This window comes from Crocodylus siamensis, chromosome 2 (assembly GCF_052110815.1).
Source record: "Crocodylus siamensis isolate JL-2025a chromosome 2, ASM5211081v1, whole genome shotgun sequence".
NCBI lineage: Eukaryota > Metazoa > Chordata > Crocodylia > Crocodylidae > Crocodylus > Crocodylus siamensis.
Window position 1 is genome coordinate 543789 of NC_143396.1, and position 7014 is coordinate 550802.

Here is a 7014-nt window from a genome sequence, read left to right on the forward strand (position 1 = left end):
CGTCTCTGCCGCTTCCTGCTTCTTTGCCTCTTTTATAGATGTTCGTTGGACTGCCTCTATGACACTAACTATGATATAAGCTAAACATACAGAGATAAGATAATTTTTCTTTACATGATAATTACTAGGCAAATTCTCTACACAAGTTTAATTTCTGCAATGCTGACACTTTTTAGATAAGAGGTAAAATTTATAGAGTACAGGTGTGGGGCTTATTGCTAGGAGAACATAGTTCTAGGCACTTGGTTTAAAAACTGCAAGGCAACAAAAAGCAGTTTCAGACACTTGCTTTGGTTAACAGCAAAGGCCTCAGGGTTACATAAATGTGAGAGTGCCACACGGCAGTTACATAGAAAAGAAAGTAAATACAATATAAAATTAAAATAATATAAAACAGTTACATGCTTAATAACATAAAACAGTTACAGCTTACAAGAATGTCGTTGCTGGAGCCTGCGTGGGGGAAAATGCTCAGAATGAAAAGAAAATCGAACACAAAAATAAATCAGTGACCTGAAATTGAAGACTCTTTTTTTTAAATCAACAATTTTCTTTGAGAAATTTTAGTTGCATTTATGCTACTGGCAATACTGAGTAGAATATTCTGCATTGGGTGAAGAAGTTCATCCTTCTGTGAAGACAAGAATTGCCATCTAGCTCTTAGAAACTACTGATAATTTGAGCTGCTCCCTCCCCTGCTGCTGCCCCTACCCTGCGCCCAGAGCACGAGGAGCCCGAGGAGCTGAGTCTGCCACAGCATTGTGCTGCTTCTGCACCGACTGACATGGAGCAGAGAGACATCAAGCGTTAAACTGGCCCCTTTATAGCTGCTCCCCGGAACAGGGCGCAGTCCTTATGCAAAGCAGCAGCTCTGTGTAAATGCGGGTTCCCTGGGGCCCAGGGCAGAGCCTGCAGGGCAGGGGCCGACACAGCCCTGCTCTGTGCTGATGCCATTACAAACAAGGTCGCTCCCCACAGGGATCAGCACCATGTGCAGGTCTCCCATGCCAGGGCTCTGGCTCCTATCTTTTGGAGCACTTCTACAGAGGGCCAAATCAACCAAATCAATACAAAATCCATGAGTAAGGTGAGAACCAAACTTGGATATAGCTGAACCAGCAAGTCTCCAGGGGTTTCCTGCAAGTAGGATGCACGCCAAAGGTCTTGGCAACATCTGTCGCCCCAGATCAGGGAGAGGAAGTTTGCCGGTGGTAGGGTCACTTTTGGTTCTGGACTGACTCATGGGTTTGGCATTGATTTCAATGATTCAGCTTGGATAAATACCAGTAGTGATAAAAAAAGTCTACAGAGGGCTTTCTCACCCCATTACTCTCAGGGGACTCAGTTCACATCTGCTGTCATAAAACCATAGAAGTCGGGTCGGAAGGGACCCTGTAGATCTCCAAGTCTGACCCCCTGCCTGGGCAGGAGAAAAAAAAAATGGGCTCAAATGATCCCAGCTAAGTAGTCATCTAGCCTCCTCTCAAACACCCCCACGGTAGGAGCTGGCACCACCTCCCTTGGAAGTTGGATCCAGATCCTGGCCCTGTAATGGTAGGTGTTGAGCTGAGTCTGGACACACGTCCGGTTGAGAACGGTGCATCCTGCATCTGTGCAGGGGGATGGACCACATGGGCGTGAAGCACTCTCCTGACCCTGGGGCTGCACAAACACTGTCCTGTTCCCTGAGCAGCTGCCTGACAAGGACCAAGCACCTCTGCAAGGAGTGGGGGCTGAGGCTCGGCCCGTGACAGTTCTTCCAATTAATCAGACAATCTGAGTGTAAGCGGGCCCATTGCATTGATTGTGCTCTCTAAATTCTCCAAGCATGCTGTGTCAGAAACAGCCTCCCCTGCTACTTACTGCTTCATGCTCTGGTTGCTGCAGCACTGAGGAGGTTTTTGTACTGCAATGTATCACTGTGGGAGGGTGGCTGTTGTCCTGCTGACAGTAGTAGTCACCGGCATCTTCCACCTGCACCCCGCGGATGGTGAAGGTGAAGTCGGTGCCGCTGTAACTGCCACTGAACCGGTCGGGGACCCCAGTGAAACGGGTGTTTGCATCATAAATGAGGAGCTTGGGAGTTTGTCCCTGCTTGAACACATGTAATTGCATATCATAGCTCATGGAACTGGAAGCCTTGCACTGGATGGTGACTGTTTCTCCAGGACTCACTGTCACAGAAGCTGGTGTCTGTGTTATAACAATCTCCCCACTGGATTCTAGGAAAGAGGGAAAATGAGAAACCTTGGGGTGAATCTGCTTTTTCAGTGTTGGTCTCAAAGTCCATATAATGCAATGTCTGTGCTGCCTACCTTCAGTCACAGAGACGAGGAGCCAGATCAGATGCATCCATAACATCATGGTGCTTCTTGACTTGCTGCACTTCCAGATCTTACACTTGTGAAGCAGGAGTTTATAGCCCTTCAGAGTCCTACAGCTTTTAAAGGTTGCATATGGAAATATATGCAAATTGGGGCTGCGCTAAGGGTTGGTTGAGGTTTCCTGTACCATCACGGCTGCATTGTCAAGAGGAAGCAGCTGCAGGTCACTCTCCTACTCTTCCTTTGCTTTGCCAGGAGGCAGGGGCTCCTCTACACAGAAGCAGCTCGCTGGCAGTGAGGTGTTAAACTCTGTGTGCAAGGAAAGGTTCACCCAAGGTTACAGAGGAGTTTTCTGTGCAGCCAGATGCACACGCAGGATGCTTGGCCCTTGTCATTGTAAGCAGAGAGATGCAGTCTCCAGGTGCAGGTGATTGTAAATGGAGCGTGCGGAGCATCCCCAGGACAGTCGCTGCGGCAGGGCCTGTCCACTGCACAGACCAGTGACAGAAAGGATGTTCAGGGCCTTTGGATTTGGGCTGGTTTGTACCAAGTGTCTTTTCTGACGGCCCCAGTAACATGGTGGTGGGAGCAGAGATGTTCCCGTCTCTGAACAGAGATATTGTCATTGGTTGTTCTTTCTGATACGCCCACAGCTTCCTTTTCCCCCTAATATCAAAAGAATGACATAGATTATGGGTGTTCAATCTCTGGCTGACTAGTTGGGAAATTTGGCATGAGGCTTGCCCCCTGGGATGCTGGGGCTGGGCTGGGCCATCCGCATCTTCCTAAACTTCTCCGCTCTCCGTAGAGCCTGGGCCATGCCCCCTTCCCTCCCCTACACCTGCAGCTCCAGGTTGGGACTGAGCTGTCCCCCACCCTGGGGCTGGGCCATGCCCACTCTGCTCCCAGTAGCCAGATGGGGCCCGACCACACATGCACTCAGTGCCCGATCAGGACCACAAGTTGGATCTGGCCCACCGGCAGCCTGGGCGCTGCCCGTCCAGGCTCCTGGGCAAAAAGGTTGGATACCGCTGGTACAGACCATGCACCAAGGAGCTGGCAAATTACTATGAAAAAAGGTGCCAGGTAAAGTCTCTGCTTCATTTTCAAAAGTTTGGTCCTTGTGTCCCGACAGAAAGTCTCTTTGTTATTCTAATGAGTTTGCCCCAGTTGAAGACAACCAAACAACCAAGCAGAAACTGAGCTCCAGCAACACGCCCTGGGGTCACCCCCACGTGGACAGGCCTATGGGCAGGCACATTTCCAGAGCCAGCGTCTGAACCCTCATTTGCTATCTGGATTGCAAAGAACCTGAACTCCCTCCTGGTCTCTGCACATTACCTCAGCCTGTGGGTGCCTCATCCTGTCCTAGCCCTGAATGTGCTCTGCGCTCAGTGGAGCTAGTTTCACAGGCCCACAATGACCAGGTCCTGCTGAGCCCGGGGCTAACACTCCTGTTGGCATTAACGGTACCAGGAGAATCCCAGAAATGCCAATATCTTGATTAAAACCTGTTTTTTCAGTGGTGATCGCAGATCTGTGGTTGTTTTTATGGGTTAAAATACATTCTGATATCAATTGCTGCACTGCCACATCATCCCTCCATAGAACAGGTCACTAAACCCTCATTTGGGGATTAGCTTCTGGCAAGATGAATCCCATATTTGACAGGACAAGGAGGGCATCTAAGTGATAGGACCTGCTGCGCCCTTCTTGGGGGATGTCAAGTCCGGGGCGCTGGGCAGGTGCAGAGGCCCTAATATGCCTGTTTTGGTTACGGGTGCCTGAAATGCAGTCTTCACTTGAGAGCATGAAGATGAAGCTGTAAAGTGCTCAGTGCAGTGTGTGTAGCTGCTCAAGACAAACTGGAAATACCAGGTCATTTGCTTGGAAAGCAGTGGATCAGTATAAGGACCCGCTCGGAGTTCGTGGTCACAAACCCGCTCCGATCAGATTTGGTCGCATGGTTCCTGCAATGTCTATTCCCGCATTCACTGAGCCAGGTGCAGATGAGCCTGCAGGGAGGATTAGCAGTCACCCGCTGCCCTCTACCACCCCGAAACTATCATTAGATTCACGGCTCTCAGTGTTCGGAGGCTGAGAGGTGGATGCTTCCCTGCTGGGTGGGTGGGGGTGGGAGGTGCTGGCTTCCGGTCCAAAGCCCTCCATGGCTTTTCTGCACCTTGCATGCAAGATTCATTGGATAAACTGGAGAAGAAGGGGAGGGCTGTACTGCCCTATTAGGGACACAGGATAGGTCCCAAATCCGGGAAACTGCATGTCACCCTGGATCCCACAAGGAAAACACAGGCAGGGGTAAGCGTCCCTGCACAAGGGAGTCTCTAGAGTGTGTAAGGGCAGAAGTTGCACATGTGAGGCTCTGTCTGTGGTGTTCAGAAATATAAAGTAAATGGACGTGCTGTGAAGACTGCAGTGGAGCTCGTATTTTAGTTTGGCTCACCAAAGATCAAGGCGAATCTCCCCAACACTGGAGTAAGTTTGGACTTTTCAAGGTGATAAGAACAAAGAAGGAGATCGGGTGATTGCACCAGGCACCGGGGGGAAATCGCATGTTCGTATCGACAAGGAGAAGAACTTCACAATGACAAGGAAGAGGGTGTAAAGACCCACATCAGGAGTCCTTGGCTGTGAGATGATGGGGAAGGGCTGTGACAGAGTGAAGGAAGTGGGGGGTGCAGGGTATGAATGTGAGCAGCGTTTGGCTGTGCTGCCGTGTGTCAGCCGAGTCACGGGCCTGTGCCTCTGGGCAGGAAGCAGCTGGTGCTGGGAACAGCAGGACCTGAACCGAGCAGGCAGGTTTTTGTATTGGGTTGTAGCACTGTGAGAGGGGTATTATAATGCTTCTGGCAGTAGTAATCGCCAGCATCGCCAGCTTCAACCCGGCTGATGGTGAAAGTGAAGTCGGTGCCAGACCCACTGCCACTGAACCGGTCGGGGACCCCGGAGGGGCGGCTGCTTGTGCTGTAGAGAAGGAGCTTCGGAGCCTGCCCTGGTTTCTGCTGGTACAAGGCCATGTAGCTGCTAACACTGGAGCTGGTTTTGCACTTGATGGTGACTGTGTCTCCTGGGGACACGGCCAGGGACTCTGGAGTCTGAGTCACAACAATGTCCCCGTTGGAGCCTGCAATGAGAGAAACAATTAACATGGAACAAATAATTAGCATAAGATAATTAAAATGAAACTATGATTAAGAAAGAGAAACGGTGCTCTATTTTTGTTTGTATGTTTGTCCTCCTATGTTCTTTCATAACACTTAAAGTGTACTTCAGCTCCCAAAAACTGATAAAAGAATTAACCGCTCTTATTTAAGGATTTGAAGGAAAAAAAAAATCCACCCTATCTACTTCCAGAAAAGTCACTGCATTTTTAAAAACTAATTTTTTTTCTCAAACACCTCTGTCCTGCTGCCCTTACCCTGCGCCCAGAGCACGAGGAGCCCGAAGAGCTGAGTCTGCCACAGCATCTTGCTGCTTCTGCACCGACTGACACGGAGCTGAGAGACACCAAGCGTTAAACCGGCCCCTTTATAGCTGCTCTGAGGAACAGGGCGCTGTCACTGGGGCAGCCGTATGCAAAGCACCAGCTCTATCTCAGTGTGCCTTCCCTGGGACCGAGGGCAGAGACTGCAGGGCAGGGGCTACACACAGCCGTGATCGATGGTGCATCACCATTTCTTGGCAGAGACAGAAGTACACAGACGAGAGATCCCTGTGGCTTTCCTATGCAGGGGTCTGGATACTTCTCTAATCACCTTTTTGGTACATGTGCCCCCATTTCCCTCTGCACAGTCACTACCGGTCTACACATGGGTCAGTTATTATCAGGTGCAGTTCAGCCTTTCCCTCACCACTGCCACTGTCTGGTTGTTTCTTTTGCTGAAGCGGCAGGGTCTCCTCTGCTCTCTAAGGATGGTTTATCTCACCCGGCACCCCCATCCCACCATCCTCACTGCTCCCAGCGCCCTCTATTGCTTGCACATCCCCTCTACCATGACCTGCCAGTAGCTCGGCATGAGAAGGGCCCCTGCCTCCAGATGCAATGGAGCAAGCAGAGGGGGACGCACCGCAGCACCAGCCATTGCTCTGCAGGGCGGCAGGTGTTGCTCAGGTGTAGCCCAGCAAGCAGGGCCCTGGGGAGATGGCCCAAGCCCAGACTCTGCACAGCCTGTGTCAGCCAGGAAGCCCTGCTGCCTTGGCCGGAGTCCCCCAGCCTCTGGGTCCTGCCCTCCCATGACACCACCCCGACCCCCTTTTCAAACCACCCTCCAACACAGGGTTTCTTTGATCCCCACCTGGAACATGTCAGGTGTCTGCAAGGACTTTCCAGTCATGGCATGAACCGGACGTGGCTCAGGTGGGGATCCCTGCATGACCATGAACCTATTGCATTCCCAGTGCTCAAATTCCTGTGCCAATACCAGTGTCCTTGGTGGCTGAGTCAGGATAAAAGTTCACCCTTTCCTGCCTCATGTCTAGCAGCATCCAATCACGTCCAGAAAACTAGATGGGCACAGTTTCCCCAAAATACGATAAAACAGACCCAGGCTGAGTCACAACATGATGTGAGGGGCCTTGTGCCAGGTCAGAGGTCCCAGCACAGAGCAGGGCTCCCTCTGCCCAGCGCTGCCCAGGCACACAACAGAGTCCCAGCCCTCTTCCAAGGACTAAA

General features: G+C 51.1%; 1 pseudogene across 1 annotated transcript; it reads right to left on the reverse strand.

Moving 5' to 3' along the window:
• Positions 1-5071: 5071 nt before the first annotated feature.
• On the reverse strand, positions 5072-5824 carry LOC149869798 (immunoglobulin kappa variable 1-39 pseudogene; annotated as a pseudogene). The gene is made up of 2 exons (XR_016440402.1): positions 5761-5824; positions 5072-5466 (listed from the first exon to the last, which is right to left on the reverse strand). The product of XR_016440402.1 is annotated as an immunoglobulin kappa variable 1-39 pseudogene (transcript).
• Between the last annotated feature and the right edge of the window lie 1190 nt (positions 5825-7014).